Here is a 17,455-nt window from a genome sequence, read left to right as displayed (position 1 = left end):
TCCTCTACACGGCAATCAGCCTGTAAAGACAAAAAGCGAAAGATTTAACCTTTTTTTGCCTTTTAAAAAAAAAAAGTACAATACATCTTCATCGTGTTTACTTGTCACCATAAATAAAAAAACATTATCCCAGGCCTGTGCATCTAAAAATAACAACTGGCTGTCAAAAGCACTGCTGGTAGTAATTTGCGGGGGGAAAAAAAACAAGAAAATTGAATGAGTTAAGGCACAGTAGAAAGCAGACGGCACAGAGGCAGCAGCAGGCTGACGGTGCACCAGCGGAGAACCGGTTAGAGACTTTTAAATTGTTGTCGGAGTCACTGTCAGCTGACGTGCATCGTGTGTCAAAACAAAACGCGTGGTGACTATTCGTGCATGACTACCGATGCTAAAATGCAACACAAATATATTTAATTCATGTGTGCCCAGGACTAAATTCGAAGAGACGCTTCCCGCGCGCCGCTTTGGCAGCTTTTGACTTGACGCCCAAAATATTCTTTCAAATATTCAATATTACATCTCAGTCACGGATGGAGATTATCACTATTTTTAGCCATTTTTTTTTGTTTTTCTTTCATATATTTGTGGGAAATACATTTGTTGAAAAGGATTTTTTTTTTTTTTAATTAGGTCATTTTTTTCGCATAGAAAAAGCCAAAAGGTAGTTTTTTTTAAAGAAGGAAATGGCAAATAGTATTTTTTGTTCTCTTACATAAATGTATGTGAAATAAATTTGTAGTAAGTGATTTTTTTTAAAATTAGGTCATTTTTTTCGCATAGAAAAAGCCAAAAGTAATGTTTTTTTTAAAGAAGGAAATGGTAAATAGTATTTTGGGGGGCCTTTTTTGTTCTCTTCCATACATTTATGTGAAATTAATTATTTGTAAGTGATTTTTTTATGAATCAGAGGTCCTTCTTCTTGCATAGAAAAAGCCAAAAGTATTGTTTTTTTAGGGAGGAATTGGCAGATAGTATTTTTGGGGGGTATTTTTTAATGACTATGATATATTACTTTGCCCTCATCAGCCCTGAAGCGAGCAGCTTAACCTCCCAGCTTCACCTTGTGAACATACTGAGTGCCTCTTTTGGGACATTGTTGGGGAGAAAGTCTAATTTGTTCAAACATTGTGATAACGCTTAAGGGTTGACAACCTATTTAGTACCACTGACAACTGTAAAACTGCATATGCCTCACTCATTGACTGCCATTGATGCTTATAAAACTCCATAGGCCACCAACTTGTCCCATTTCAAATGCAGTGGACATCTATTACCGTCAATGATGCTAAAAAATAATCATTTAATGCCATCACTCCTATTTTTATTGCCACTGACGTCTAAACATGAGCCGAATGATTGCTCATATCTTAAATCGCTTCAAGTGGGATCACTTGTACCTCAAGGCATTGCTGTATTTTTTTTTTTTAAACGCGGTCAATTGCTTCACTTCAATGAAAGTACTATAGAAGATACAGATGCCATCACTTCAGAATAGCGCCGCTTGTGTGATAAAGTCTGCACAATCGATTCCGCTGCTACTCGCTGTGTTGCAAGACAACCGTGTCAATACTGTAATAGCTTGCGATGCATGAATTAAAGCAGATTGATTCTATTTTTTTTTTCGATAGGGGTGGCAGCACCAAACGTTGGAATTTGATGTCATATGCCCGGCCGCAGCCTTGAGAACATGAACATGTTTTGTATTGATTTCACTTCAAAAAATCTATTTTTTCTTCAGAACTGGGCTTAAAATCAGACAGTAAAATCAACAGGGTGGAGAAATGTTGTTATCGAAAATGATTGCATGGCCAGTCAGAGTGTAGCAGTATAAACATTTATCCAAAAGAGACGTATGTTAATTTGAAATGTTTCAGATTGTAATTTAGGTTGAAAGAAAGAAAAAAATATTTGCATGGATGATTCACTTCAGATTTCACTGTATAATGTTTGAACTAATCAACCAATTGATTCACTTAATCGAATTTGATTTGCCAAAATGGCAGAATCAACATTGCCTGACAAATACACATTTCCAGGACTAAAAAAAATCTGGTTTTTGACTCTAGAATTGAGTTAAAAATCACAAAATTAGACTCCTAAATTTGCTGAAAACCATTTACGATGCACATGTTTTCATATCAAAGCATAAATTTATGGTTTAACCAAACCAAGGCAACAGATAAAAGAATTTCTGTCAGTTTATGATCGGAATATTGGACTCAAACGTAGTTTGCAGTATGGACCAGTACTGCATGGTCAAAACAGAAGCCCAATGATGTCATCATTCCTATGGTCAACGTTTTAAAAGCGCAGATTTTAATCCGCAAGAGCGTAATTTGTTTGGATAGAGCTCAGTTTGGGGGACTGTAATCAGAATAATTATTCTGGTTTGACTCCAGCCTCGGGCCTTTTAGCTAATGACAGCCGCGACACTCATGGCGAAGCTTTCAAGCTGTCGGAACGTGTGTGAAATGTGCGGATGATGTGTTTGTATGTGTCCTTGCGTGTGGCTGTGTTTATAGTGTTTATGTCTCATTTATCTACAGGGATTAGATAAATATTACTGGACAAACGTGGCAGTTCTTGAGTTTTGTGTGTATGTACGCAGCCACATTAACTACACACAAATCTGATGTGTACAACTATACTTAAAGACCAGCTTTAAAAGATTCATTCATCCTCTCTTCTTCACTTCTCTGTTTTTGATGTTTAGTGACTAATAGGTGAACATCCTTCCTTCTCCTCTTCCTCACCTGACTCAGTGCAGTCTTTAGTATTATCCATGTTTTCTTGTGTACCTACGCTCTCTCTCTCTCCAGACAGTGCCTCTATTTTTATTTTTTCCCGTACTACATCTTGAAGTCGTCCGCTTTTAAAATAGCAGTGGTTAAATATGTTGTCTTTGTTCTGTCTGGCTGGAAAAACTCAAAAAAATGCATTGACAAATAGCAAAACAACATTCTTGGTCAGGTTAACTCAAATTGTGACTTTGAACCATAAATTCTGGCTTCAAAGCCAACTTGAAAACTCAAATACTGCTTCAACAACCAAATTTTTAACCTTAACCAGAAAACTCTTGGTCGAAACTTCAATCCTAACTAGTCATACTTGTAAGATAAACCAAAGATTGGAACCATACCCTAATTGCAACACTTGATTGTTCCCCTAACCTTCGTTTAAAAGAAATTTAAAAGAACTTAAACTACTAAACCAGCTTTAAAACCTAAACACTGATCGTTATAGACCAAATAGAATCACAACATTTGGCACTCAAACCCACATAACCAACGTATTCAGGGTCTATCTATAATTTGGGACCTATCCAAATGTAGCCAATCCCAGTTTTTCATTTGTGCTCTCATCTATGCACATAATAATAAAACTCCATCGAAAAAAAATCCCCAAGACAATCCTCTTTATTTCACCGTCTGCTAAGCTCTTTAGCGACCGACCACAATGACCGCTACGCAAACTTTGCCTGTTCCAAAATCGGTCAGTAATTTGCTACCATCGAAAACAGGATTTTTATACACAATACATTAGCGAACTATGTTACATGAAATTTACTCGCCATGCATTTCATCAATGCCATAAATGACCAATTTATTAGATTATGAGGTCTATGAGTGACCCTAGTTCCACCTACCAGGAGGACCTACATTTAAAAAAAAATATTTTTTCAAACCTAACAAAATAATTTGAATTGACACTACTTTGAAATTTAAATTTTATCTATTCAAGTGAAGTATTTCAAATTCAAATGTAGCTATTCAAATTCAGATAACATTTCTCATGGTACAAATATCAACCAATACCGCATGTTCATAGAGGGTTCATTTTCCACCTTGAGGACAACACACATAGACACACAAACACACATACACACACACTATCACATTAATGCTGCAGGGTGGCCACAACTCCATTATTTCTCTGAAGAGGTTTTTCAATTCCATGGCTAATGCTTGAGGGATAGTGTGTGCTTTAGTGCACTGTGTGTATTTATCTGTGTGTGTGTGTGTGTGTGTTTGTATTTGTGCTTAGAAAAAGAAATAGAGATATACTATGATGCCGGTGAAAGAGTTTGGCACAAAATATGTGCCGACACTGATTGTTATCTGGTGTATTTACTTAACTCATTGGCTGCCATTGATGGCAAAAGACGTCCAAGGACCAGGAGTTTTTTTGAAGTTGCACTGCAAAATAGTGACTCTATTCCAGAGATGATGTTGTATTTTGCCCTCCTTCTAGATGTTTTAAGATAAAGGATTAAGGCCACAATCATTCCGATTGCATTGATCAGGTTAGAAATGGTGCCGGGGTGGCGGCCTGATTTGTCCCATCACCACTAGAAGATGACTGTTGTTACCTCCCTGCAAAATCTGCAGGACGTGAGCCCGGTGTCCGCCTTTCATTTAAGCCAGTGGACACTTTAACAGGTTCTGGTGCTATGGTTGTTCAATGATAAATGTTAAACTCTATTTGTTGACATCTAGCAGGTTACTCCTGTTAGCTGAAGATTATTTAATACTTTTCCCCAAATATTTAGGTCCACATTTTCTCATTTGCAAGAGATTTAGGTCAAATCAAAACGTTTATGACTCATAAAATTTGACCTTCAGAGCCTGACTTTGTTACAGGCAGCATGGGTTCGATTCCCACTCAGTGGGGCGCTTCAATGTACTAGCGACCAGTTTAGGGTGTACTCCAATAGGCTCCGTATGAACAAAAACATATTTTTACATATATTCCTTCATTCATTTTCCGTTCCACTTATTGATAATTTTCTTGCTTTTTTATATCCACTTTCCATTTTTCTTTCTTCCCAATACCACCGGCTCAAAGACAAGCCCACTCGCACTGCAGCAATCACACAGTCCAGCAGCTTTCTCGCCCGGCATGTTCTTCCACTTTACCTCCAAATCAATTTCCTGTCAGGTTACAAGTGTGTCCTCCAGCAAAGGGTCACGACCTCCACCTGCTGACGCCATCTCCTTGCTTGAATTAAAAGCCTGCATCGCATTACACTCACACACAAACCGCACATTGTATTACCAATAAGAGGATAAAGAAACCCAATCAGGCTTTTAAGGTTCATTTAAGGCGTGGATGCGGTCGCACTTTCACAGCGACGCCGATTGACCGACCGACCGACGGATGGATAGATAGATGGGTGGCTGGAGGCGTGCTGGGAGATGCGAGGGTGGAAAGATAGACAACTAAAAATAAAACATGTGGGCTTGCAAAGACACCCCGGGTGTGGATCAATTCGGAACACTCAACCGTGAAAAAGGGCCAAAGGTGTCCATCTAACGCATTTTTGTTGTCCCACTGGGAGGTCTGGCTTCATTCGATACTTGCGATATGTCATTAGAAGTTGGATTTTGAGACCAGATAGGTTAGGACTTGCAGCAGTTAAGATAACACCATCATTAGCGCTTCATATTGCAATGCAGTTATTGCGATACAAGTGCAAGAATGTGATGAGTTTTACAATTGTGGGGGAAAAATAAAACTACTTTAAAATGTTCTGGTTTTCTTCTTGTAGGAAAGTAAAATATCAATTGACACACTTGTTATTTTCAATTCAGTTGCCTTAGACTTTAAATTCAGAAGAATTGTCAGTTTCAACAAACCCAACTAATGTTTTATATTAAACAATAGTTCAGTTGACCAAAGTTATCTCAATTTTTAACAAGTGTACAAACTGAAGTGCCTCAATATTGAGACTTGGATAGAACAGCTAAGCTCATTGGCTACCATTTATGGGTGGTAGATGTCCAATTTATTTTGAGTGGGAGTGTTGGCAGGAATCATTTCACTGCCAGTAGAAACGATCAAACATATTGCCGTCAATGCTCCGGAAACTTGATCCTTCACTCTGATTTAAAATGGATTGGGCGTGCGCATCGTGTTGACTCTTGACAATGATTTTAACAATGAAGTGTGACTCAATTTAACCGGAGACAAAGCGAGAATGACCAATATCGACCACCTCAAAAACTCACAAGCCACACTACAAACTTCTCCTCCTGGGACTACTATTTGATCCTTTGCCATTTGACCTAAGCTATGAGCGAATTGCCAGACTTTTCATGCAATTTTCCCCAACTCGTGTGTGACTTATCATCCAAGCACGAATTCAATTCAAAGAACCGACTCTCTCTGCAGGGATAGAAACATATTAAGGCTGGTCACAGCTCAGAGGTCGGTCTCAACATCCTTTTGCCCGAGTGCCCTTGAACAGAACACTGCATTTGACTTCTCCCCCCCGAGGATCAGTCAGCACTTTAGATGGCGCCAACGCATGACAGAAAGTTAGCTACACTGCAGTGTCACATTCATGCAATGTTCTCAAGATTTCACATCATGAATATTGTCATTAAGTTGGGAAAAAATCTTGCAAATTAGCTTGTTCAGTACTGGATGAATCCGAAAGCTACTTAAAGTAATTAGGAAATATTGCTTTAATAATGTACTTGTATTCTCTTACAGTTATTTCTTAGGAAAACTGCATGGGAATTCCTTATTATCATCCCAATTACAACATCGATACTAATTAAAAATCTTTAAAACTGCTTTGGTAAAATCAAAGACTCCATTTTGCAATCTACTGGTCAATAGCCATACTTTTTTGGAATATACTCTCCATCAGACCGGAATAACTCTTCTAAAAACTTTTGTGAAAATTAATGAACTTAATGTTTAGTTTTTTTCTCTTCAAATAAAAATAATTTGGAAAAAAATACATAAAAGCAAAAAAAAAATGGTGTTAAGAAACATTTTCGTAAAGGGAGAAACCCATGGATTTAGTCCAACACTTGGGCATCTGGTGCATATTTGGTGCTGATCTATCACAGCCCGAGGCTCTTAAAATAAATCGGTGAGTGTTAGGAAACAAAACAACAGATGTACGCTTGCTTTTATATCAAGCAGCTCATTACGTCCGCAAGCTTTTTACCATCCCGTCCGTCCATCCATCCTTCATCATGACTGCACCTCTTTCTTTAGATCCCTGGATGCCTTTTAGGCTTGTCATTGGCGAGCGACCTGCATTATCGGACTGACTCCGAATGGAGATTTAGATAAGAGGCTGGGAGCTGTAGGGGAGCGGCTACAGAATACCAAGAGAATACCGGCCAGCAGAAGAAGAAGAAGCCTGGGCGGAGGCTAGTAAAAACCCCTAGGAGTCATTGATCGGTAGGTGGGTTTTGGTAGGGAATCAAAACTCCCAATGTGAATTGAACTGAAAATATCAAAGAAGTGAAAGACTTCCAAACTGACTTGAGTTATGAGTGTGACCACAAATTGGATTAAAATTTGAAGTCAATTATTTGTGACATATCTGACATTGAAAAGGTTGACACTCATATCTCAGTCAAGCCATTTGCTAATGACTACATCATAAATAACAACAACAATAGGCTTTCCGGGTCTTTGTTGATGTGAGGGCTTTGGCCTTTTGAGATCGATGGAGGCAAAGTGTTGTAAGCTGATTAGAGATGAGGGCAAGGGGTCAAAGCAATCTAAACGTTCTCTCGTCCTTTTTAAAAGGTGCAACGTCAACTAGGCTGGCTAATCGATGTTACCGTTAAAGGGTGAGGGTCGAGGAAACCACCAAAGACTCTTTATGTACTGGGGAAAGAAGTGACTAAAGTACTTACATTTGTACTCAGGTAGTAGAACATAAACATATATGTCTGTAAAGAATAGTTAGTAGAAGTATTGATGTTGCCATTGAGAACTGAAAGTAGAGTACAATAGAACAGATTGTGAAATGTTATGTAAACCTTTTAACATTTACTGTTCTGCTGTCTTGCTTTGTAGGATGTGCACTTAGAAAAGTAAATAGTCAGATAATGTAGGTATATCTAAAAAAATCACCTAGAAGTAGCAAAACAAAGTATCCCTCATCATTGACTATAAGCGGCAGACGTCTAACGCAATCCTATTTTGATGTACACTTCAAAAATTGCCTCCCAAAAAAAATGATCTGACATTTTTGTGGAGATGTTTGCACGGTGAACAAAGTGTTCTTGTGTTTTTAGTCTCTGTCGTATGGGTATTTTAAAAGCCTCGAGCAGCTTTTGCTTGCATACCGGAAGCTTCCAAATACAAAGCTGAAGCATCGACATCAGCAAATAACCTGAATCCCTCTGTGGCAACATTCATAGCTGCCTTTTGGAAACAGGATGTGAAACTACACTAATTTTAGTTTCAATATGGAAAAAGGGAAGCCATAGTATACCATGATATTCACATATTGATGGAGGAGAAAACTAAAACTCTCAAGTCAAGGTACCACTCTACCTAAAGTATAACATTGGCTACCATTCCCATATTTCTTAACCCACTCAACATGGTTTTCTCAGCTATAAAAGCCATACAATATATCCCAAGCATTTTATCAGTTTTCCAACATAAACAGAGAGTAATGTAATAGTTGTATTGATTAGTTGTGTTGCTGTTATAAATCAACAAGTGCCACAACACACGTCTACAGCGGGCCAGAGTCCCTGGAGCATCGTCCATCAAAGTTCAGACGCTATTGGTTACCGCAGCAACCAACAGGAAAAGGATTGAAAAGAGCGACAACAACAAGCATTTACATCACTCTGCTCCTTTGTCAACCATTCATTGTCAGTGTGTGTGTGTGTGAAACCCTGCACTGTAGCACACACATGTAGTTAAACCGAGTGTCCTTTTATGGCATGTGCTCTTAGTGTGATGTAAATGAGCCTCATTCGTTCCCTTTCTCTCGGGCCCAGACGCCCGTTGGTTTATGCCATTTGCCCCTCCTGTTAAACATGAAGAACTTTTCATTAGTGTGGGTAGAACAAGACCACCCGGATGTTGGTGGACGGATGTAAGCATAGGTGGTGATAGGTTTTATCACATAGTGACAGATTGGGAACATTTCCTGTGTATTTTCATCGTCATATTTGCGTGTCACAAACTTTGACCTCTATTGTTTTATCAGTGGGTGTTTGACCTCTGCGGTAGGATTTGGGGTTGGCCAACATAAATGTGATGAGACATAAATCTCCACATTTCCAGATGATTGACAAAAACGAATTCAGAACCTGCTTCCTGACATGTGGCATATCATATGCTGCTCCCTGTATCCTTTATTTTAAAATTCGATGGTGATTTGATGGCAAGTTAGAAACATATCTATAAATATACACCCACACCCGCCCACTCACACACACACATACACACATAAACACAAAATATAGGGGCGATAGATAGTAAACGCTTGGCTTCCTTGGATACTTTGCATTTGATAAAGCAAGCAAGTTTCCTTATCTTGCGAGGTGAATACCAATATATGCGAATGAATTGAGGCCCTGAGAGAGGGAGAGAGAGAGAGAGAGAGAGAGAGAGAGAGAGAGAGAGAGAGAGAGAGATAGAGAGAGAGGGAGAGTGAGCGGAGAAACCAAACATGACGAAACGTCGGTGAGCGGAGGAGGATACAAACTGCAGCCTCATCCGTCACGGATGGAGAAGAAGTTAAAGATTTTTACCCTCAGATGAGCTCAGCTGCAGCTTTGAACTTGTCTTTGCATTCAATTCAATCTTCGTATCGGTTGAAAATCTGACATAGATTCCCTATTTAGCCACACTATTATTTTTATCTACTGAACTTAACTTCCATACAAACCTACCATAATGCCTAATCTATTATTTCATTTAACATTTGTTTACTAAGCTTTCAATTCCAGATCAACCCAAAGAAACGGGTTTTATGTGATGGAATAGCCATTGATTCTCAGTTTTAGAAGGCTTATTCTAAAAAAAAAAACATGAACAAAAGCAAAACTCAGCAAGATTTTAGCATTGGTTTAGATTTTTTGCCATATTTGATAGGACATTTTCTGCTTTGACAATTGCGTTTTCTACTCATGAACTATTTAAAGCAGTTTAGTATGTTAGGTCTCCCATTCTCAGACCAAAGATTTGAGTCAAATATTCACCCCAGTTTGAACCTTCTGTCCTAGCTTTTATTCCAGTTTCTTCATTTAGTTACGACCCTAAGGTAGTCTTCCCTCCGATTGAACCCTAGTATTGTGCAAAACTGCCGTTATACAAATGGGTTCAAAAGGTTTGACAAAAAAAGCAAAATACTAGCACACGTCGAGTGGAAGAAAAGAAAAAATCAGACTTTGCTCAGGATTGTGTGTCTGGCCAATCAGGATCATTATAATACATCTGCCAAAACCGCAGCGCTCATGCGAGCTCCAGCGACCGGGGCTAAGGGGGACTCTTCTTATGGAAAACTCATCAAAGTGAAATTCAGTCAAGGCCAAAGCAAACATCTGCTCAAATGGCAGCAGGAGGTTCATGTGTGTATACGTGTGTGTATGTGAGACTGCTGTCAGAGCCGCTTTGTCTCAGCAGAACTTTTCACAGCTGCTAAACCCGCATTACACATACGGACGCACATGCACACACAGGTCGAAAGCCCAATGAAGAATAAAGTGCTATATGCCACTAGTTTCCATTCCTAGTCCCCCTTCTGGAATCACTTCATGTCTCACTACTCCCACCCGCAAATGTTCTTTCCTATTTGAATTCTTTCATCTTCAGCTACCCCTAAAATGATTTGCTAGTAGAATAAAGGCTACCTTGTCTTTTAACGACTGACCTTACCCATGCAACCTAATGTATCTTCCATCTTCCAACTTGACCTGCCATACCTTATGATCCACCAAGCCTTCCCTTCCAACATACCTTACCTACATAGAGACCTTCACTTGGCTTATTTCCCTAATTATCTTTCCCCCTTCTTACCCTACAGAATGATCTTTCCAGGATATCCAGTGCAGATCTCTACTCATCCAAATACATGACTGAATGGCCCACCCTACCTCTCGCACTTTCAGGTAATTTGTTGCCATTTTCCCTATCTTGCCTTGTCCAATGATTTGCTGGAATCACAAACAAGACATTGGATTCAATCCAATGCAGACGTTCCCCCATTATCCTATCTAAAATGTACAAACTAGCACAACTGATCTAACTTTCCTTACCTACCAACCTTACCCATCGCTCTCCCCTACCAACTCTAATTTCTCTATGTCCTATCATTTCTCGCATCATTGCACAGCCGTTTATCTAACTGGGTCCAAGGTTTCTTCCTTCTAAGAGCTCGACTGCTCCGCAATTCAAAAGCACTTTAATTCTTGTCAGGACACTTAAAGCCGGCCTTGAACACACACACACACACACACACACATGCTCGTGCATGCTCAAGTACATTACAGAACTTATTATACAACACATTTATGAAAATGATAACACCACACTGGCTGATTTATAGTATTTCAAAATGGTATTTTCGGGCCTAACTTTAAAGTGTTCATTTTAATTAGTCTAGGAGAACATGAGACTATTGCAATACTGAGATTTAAAAAAAAAAGTGCTTCTGACCTGAATCATACAGCTCTGAGTGTGTCACCATACTTGTATATGGATTATGCCGTATTGGCCCGTTTAATTTTGTGCCTTCAGGCCTCAATCTTTTATTGTGGGAATACAAATAGGTCACATCAACGTTGTACCATCCCAGTCCTATATGCACACATTATTGTGTGAGTCTGAAGCTACAATTGTCATTGTGATGCACACTAAACAGCTGCATAAAACACACAAAATCAAAATCCACGTCAAACAAAACGCTCCTTGTGGTTAAATTGGACACTTCTAAACCTTCTACCACACAAGTTGGATTAACCTCATTTACAAATGTATGGCTTTTGCCATGCCGTCCAATAGCCAACATTGCGGTGTGTGTTTGTTTGTGAGAGGCAATGAATAATTCAGTGGCAGTATAAGGGTTAAATGGGTGGAAAATACACTTGTTTAGACCTCAAAGAAGTAAGCAGAACCCTCCGTCACAAAGGGGAAGGAGGGTAGACGACTTGTCAGAAGTTCCAGACGTCCTTTTAAAGGATATACGAGTTAAATAAAGAAATATACATGAAAATACAAAGAATGTTTCACTTCCTGAAACTGCATGATCCTCATTCAATTTAGATCAAACTTTTTAATGCTACATATTCAACTTCCTAAGCAATCTACATTGGGCCAGTTGAGTTGACCATTACTTCCCTTCATTCAAATTATCTTTGTATAAATAAAATTGCGATTTTGGCGATGAAATCCTAACTCAAATGGTCTGGAAGTATATTTATTATTTAGTTTATCTTTTTAGTCTCCATTTCCCTGAACCTTTGTCCCTTTTCACCCCGAATGCATCCAGCTGAACATAACTGAATGTGGCAGACCCGGTTGGTGTGTCTTTGTGCATCATTGCTTTAGACTAACAACCACCCCCTCTTTTCCTAAATACCCGCACACATCCACACACACACACACACACACACACACACACACACACACACACACACACACACACACACACACACACACACACACACACACACACACACACACACACACACACATTGAAATTGTATGGAACTTTCTGAGACTCATACCAGATGTTCCTCCCTTCCTCATTTTCCCCCCTCATCTCATTTTTCTGTCCCATTTCCTCCGTCATTCATGCTCATTGGTCCGTTATTATATTTTTATAAATCCCTTATTCTTCTACTCTTCTATTTTTCCCTCTTTCCATCTCCTCCTTTTCTTCATCCCATACGATTTCACTCATTTTCCTTTCAATTCCGTTGTTAATTTGTGGTAATGTTTGTAGATTGGCCTTCCTCTGCCTTCCATTGGCTCCATTTGTGCGATAATAAAGATTGCATTCCTTCTCAATGGTGGCGCTAAGACGCTGGAAGTGTCGCCTTCATTCACTACCGAGAAAATCTCACATCCTCTCCACAACCTCGTTGGCATTCTCAACCGCGCGTTCCTTTCATTCCTCTGCCGGGATCTTTCTATTTCCCCGACGTCCTTAGTCGTGACAAACTCATTTGAAACTCTCCGAGCAGTAAAGCAACCAATAGGGGAATGCAAAATAGCCAGGAAGAGTATGGAAGGGAGGTGATTTGCACACCTCATTTTAACACTGCTCGGCTACCAGGAGGGAATCTATTATTATAATTATTCATCTTTTTGTGAAGTGTTTTCTTCGTGTTTCCCTCCTGACATGATTTCAACATTTTACCACGGAATTAGAATCAAATATTCAACGGAAAAGGGTCAGTTACACCCATAGTTGCCTACTGTCAAAACAAATCAGGAGAAGCTTTCGTCCTCTGAAAAATGCTCAGACAAAACACTACTAATATTTTCTATTCCTCTTCCTGCTGTTTGGCATATTTACTAAATCTAATTTGGAGCCAAATACTTCTTGATGTGTCAGTACAAGGTTTCAAAATGTTGCAAATTAGTTAAATAAATCCAAAAGATTGTCTATTGTACGAGGCCTGTGAATGCTCATATTTTAATCTGATAGTTAAATAGTCAGTATCATTAGTTCAATTAAAAATTTCAATGATTTTTGCGACGTCCCTAAAAATATACTCCTTCATTCAGGTGATTTCTAGTCTAGTTTGATTGGTTTTGATGTTCCATGCTAGCTTTTAGACAGAACTTTTCCACATACACTCATTTTGACTATTAAGGTTTCAATACAAGAGCAACCATTGCTTTCAATGCAAAGAAGTTTGTTATAGTTTCAGGTTATGAACGTCCCAAGGCGATTTTCATAGGCCGCATGCAAACAGGGCAGCAAAACAAGAAATAAATCCGGTAAAAATAAGTATAAACGTCAAAGCACCACTTATGACTTTACCTAAATAGTCACTTAATAACGCTTGAAACAAATGTTGAAACATACCCCAAACTAAATGGGTTTTATAGTCTTATTCTCTTCTTACCACTAATCCATTGTCCATTTTCTTCACCCCCCAAATCTCAAATATCTGTATTGATTCAGCCGCCCAAGGAACGTGACATAGATTGACGGCTACTAATTGGCTTAAGCTCAATTCCCTCCCCAGAGGCTTGATGTGTTGCGTCTCCTCTGGATACAGCTGTCCCATTATGCCCCATCTGACACCGTGACCCCTTAGAGCCTTCCAGGGGGGGTTCCTCCTGTGATGGAGATAGTGAGGTGGCCAGCGAATGGGAGAGGTTAAATACATCTAAAATGCAGACACCATCTCTTTCTCCTCCTCCTATTCTTCTGGGATAACACGATTTCTGCTGGGCACGCTCAAGCGGAAAAAGTATTAATTCTGAGGGAGATTACGTGAGATTCTCTCGAGTGCACAAGCAGGCGGTATTTGCCGATTCGTGCTCAAGACTGTTCTTCATGTTTTGACAGTTAGAGGGAAATCTCCAACTGAGAACTTGCAGTGGCGCAAGATGACCTTTCTTAGCAATTTTGATTTCTGGTTATAGACACCCTGAGGGTTGTCTATCGAGCTTGGTTTCACAAACTGACCAAAAAAACAAGTGCAGTGTCTTGGGAGTCTGGTCAGTGGTTGAAAAATGTTATTTGACATTTTGAAGCAGAGTGCAGATTTGTTACCGTCAAAATCAGCAATTAAATAATTATCTGACTAACAGTCAACATTTTTAAATGTAGATCTGTGATTGTTTGTCATTTTTGCACTCTGATTGACAATATGCATAAAAATAGAGGAAAAATAAGCCCATTTCTGTGGCAATATTTTCCAGAATAGTGAAAGAGAAGAGGTTGAGGCTGTAGATGAATAATTTGTTTGCAGTCACAGGTTGATGTACAGGAAATATCCTTTACATATCTTTCAGTTCCTGGAATAATATTTATAATCATAGGTCATTTCCTATATGGGCCTACCATTAAATGTATTGGACATGTCCCCTAAAACTGCATGTGGAAAGTCGACTTTGGCTAGAGAAGCTTTTATCGTGCTCTCAACACGGCCTTTGGATTTGCAAAGCACTCATGGCATGCTGTCTAAAATAATTTGTTTACAATTTTAGAAAGCCTTTGAACAGCAATGATCTTTGTTGGTGGGCTGCAGCTGGCTTCAGCAATTCAAACTCCAAGTATATCAAACTCAGTGCCTGGCATCCATGGCAATAGACATGCAATCCATTTTTGCTAAGGCACAATCATAATTGCTGCCATCCCTCCCAGTCAACGTCATTTTGATGTCCAATGCCATCAAATGCACTTAAATGCACCTTCCCTTTTAAAGTCTGATCCCATGGCCACTTTAGAACGCCTTGTTGCCAACCATGTTCTAGTCCTGGTACCTAACTAGATTGGACTAGCCTGTTTCCACTATCTCTGCCTAGAGTGTCCTTGAAGGAGACCACGAGTCAGCGCTTCCCTGTCGGGTATGGGACTTGTCCGAGAGCAAAGAGGATCCCCCCCTCTTAGCCCCTGATTAGTTTTGCTCTATTGAAAAGGCAAGGGCCAGAACAGAAGGTCTCAGAAAAAGGCCCCTAAGCCTTTAAATGCCCCCCTCTGACCCACCCCCACACGTCAGCATGACATCTACAGCATCCCATTCATCCAGCGAGTGACAGCGGGTTTACGTTGGCATTAAGCCGGAGTGACCCCCCCTGGACCCTAAGAGATCTCCGTGATCCGGTTGTATCCCCGCCCGGTTTGAGCGTTTTAGTAGTTGAGAAGCATTTTTTATTCATTACGCTTAATGGCTTGATTGCACAGCAAAATGCAAGCAAGTAAAGACATTGAGATGGCTAATAAAAGCTCATCAAAATTTCATGTAAACTTGGAGGACTCCTTCATCCTTCACTTTCGTGGAGCTCTCTGTGGCTTTCTTCTCTATGTGGAATGCTTTATAAAGAAGTTGTGCATCGTCACTGAAGTGGAAGTAGCCTGTCATCCAAAATGTTTACATCCTGCAATCAGATCTTGAAAGTGTAGTAGTTGTCCACTTTGGTGAAAGGTGTACAAGTATTTCACTCGAGCGTTGCTAAGGGGACACAATTTGAAAACATCACTTCAGTTTGAAACCCCCAAATTGAAAACTGGTTATGAAATCTCATTTCAAACTCCAACCACAAATCATACTTTTAAATCTTGGTACTTTGAAAATAAAATTTGTAGACTAAACCCAAGTTTAAATCAAAATTTGAGCTCTAACTTTCCCTCATTTGAAACCTTAGTACTCATCCGAAACCCTAACCCTGGTTTAATACCCCAATCTGTAATCCTTAATCCATTTTTCTAACTCCATTCTAAAAAGCCAATCCCGTCTTCAAAGCCTAATTTTAAACCTCAAACAACAAGCCGTTCCTGAAACTATAATTCTCAAAACCATACTTTGAAACACAAGCCCTGATTTAACACTATACGCCTATTAGGTGATTGCGGATTAAATCGACTTGAAGTACTAACACACAAATACACACTCACAACCACACATTTACATTATAGCCAAACATCCGTTAATTTCCACATACTATTGATCATCAATAATTGCATGTCTACGTTTAGCGTAAACGCCGCAGTCGACCCGGCATAAATGAGGAGCATTTGAACGTTTTTCTGTTTGTTTTTTTTCTAATTGATAATGGATTGTGGGGGAATCATCACCGTGATGGGAGTTTTTGGGATCAGTTGGTATTTGAGGAAAGATGGGGTTGGGAAGGGGGTGTTTGCAATCATGAATAGCATCAGGGTTCCAATTGATTAGCGGCATCGCCTTGCATGTGTGATGACCCTAATTATCCCACTTAAATGAGCCCCTCGCTGGCAAGAGCCCTGGCACACACCCCCACTCGGCGGGGACGCTGGAGGACATACAAGGGTCTTTGTCCTTCAACATTCTCTGTAGCACGCCCCATCTTAACTCTTTATCATGTAAAAAACCTGGGGGAGGTCATTTTACTCTGATTTATTGACTTAACCAAATAACACAAAAAAACGGTTTAAATGATTTCCAATTTTACATGACAATTATTAGTTCATTTTTTTTACATTTCATTGCATTTAAAAATCAACAGAAATGGATATACATTAGAAATGTGTATTAAAGAGGATACTTTTATTTGTTTTAATTTACATTAGATTTGCTTGACTAGATTAGTTTCAAGATGTTAAAACTTTAATGCATATGTTTTATTTGATTATAAATATTGCTTCAATAAAATAGGCAGAAAGGATATACATAATAGAAAATAGTTTAAATGTGTTATGGAATAAAATATTCAGCCATTAAAATAGTAATACATTTATTCATAGAAAATCTATTCCATATACAGTTCATTTATTATAGATTTTTGTAAAATGTAATGCATTTTTTAAAAATGAATTCAGAACAGACTAATTAAAATGTACCAATTTTAGAGAAAAATACATTTAAATTGACACATAAATTAGAGTCCAGAGATCTTGTTCCAGATTAAAGTATAAACTGGAGGACCCTTATCCCCCTCCTTCACTCCTCCCATTTGACAGAGGGACCCTTGTTGTTGTTGTCGTCCATCTGAACCGCCATGTTTTATCCCAGTTTGA

General features: G+C 39.1%; 2 protein-coding genes across 2 annotated transcripts in view; one reads left to right on the top strand and one right to left on the bottom strand.

Annotated features, from left to right (window-relative positions):
- The window catches only part of mcm8 (minichromosome maintenance 8 homologous recombination repair factor), a 244,565-nt gene that overhangs the window by 46,661 nt on the left and 180,449 nt on the right, over nt 1-17,455 (top strand). Inside the window, exons 4-5 of the mRNA XM_077729396.1 lie at nt 7,012-7,200; nt 10,802-10,886. The gene's annotated coding sequence lies outside the window, so the exon portion shown is untranslated. The remainder of the gene's footprint in view (nt 1-7,011; nt 7,201-10,801; nt 10,887-17,455) is intronic.
- The window catches only part of cdh11 (cadherin 11, type 2, OB-cadherin (osteoblast)), a 48,016-nt gene that overhangs the window by 23,126 nt on the left and 7,435 nt on the right, over nt 1-17,455 (bottom strand). Inside the window, exon 2 of the mRNA XM_077729398.1 lies at nt 1-20. This exon is cut by the window's left edge and continues 38 nt beyond it. The gene's annotated coding sequence lies outside the window, so the exon portion shown is untranslated. The remainder of the gene's footprint in view (nt 21-17,455) is intronic.

The sequence above is a fragment of the Stigmatopora nigra genome, chromosome 12 (assembly GCF_051989575.1).
Source record: "Stigmatopora nigra isolate UIUO_SnigA chromosome 12, RoL_Snig_1.1, whole genome shotgun sequence".
Taxonomy (NCBI): Eukaryota; Metazoa; Chordata; class Actinopteri; order Syngnathiformes; family Syngnathidae; genus Stigmatopora; species Stigmatopora nigra.
This window is presented reverse-complemented; position numbering and strand designations above follow the sequence as displayed.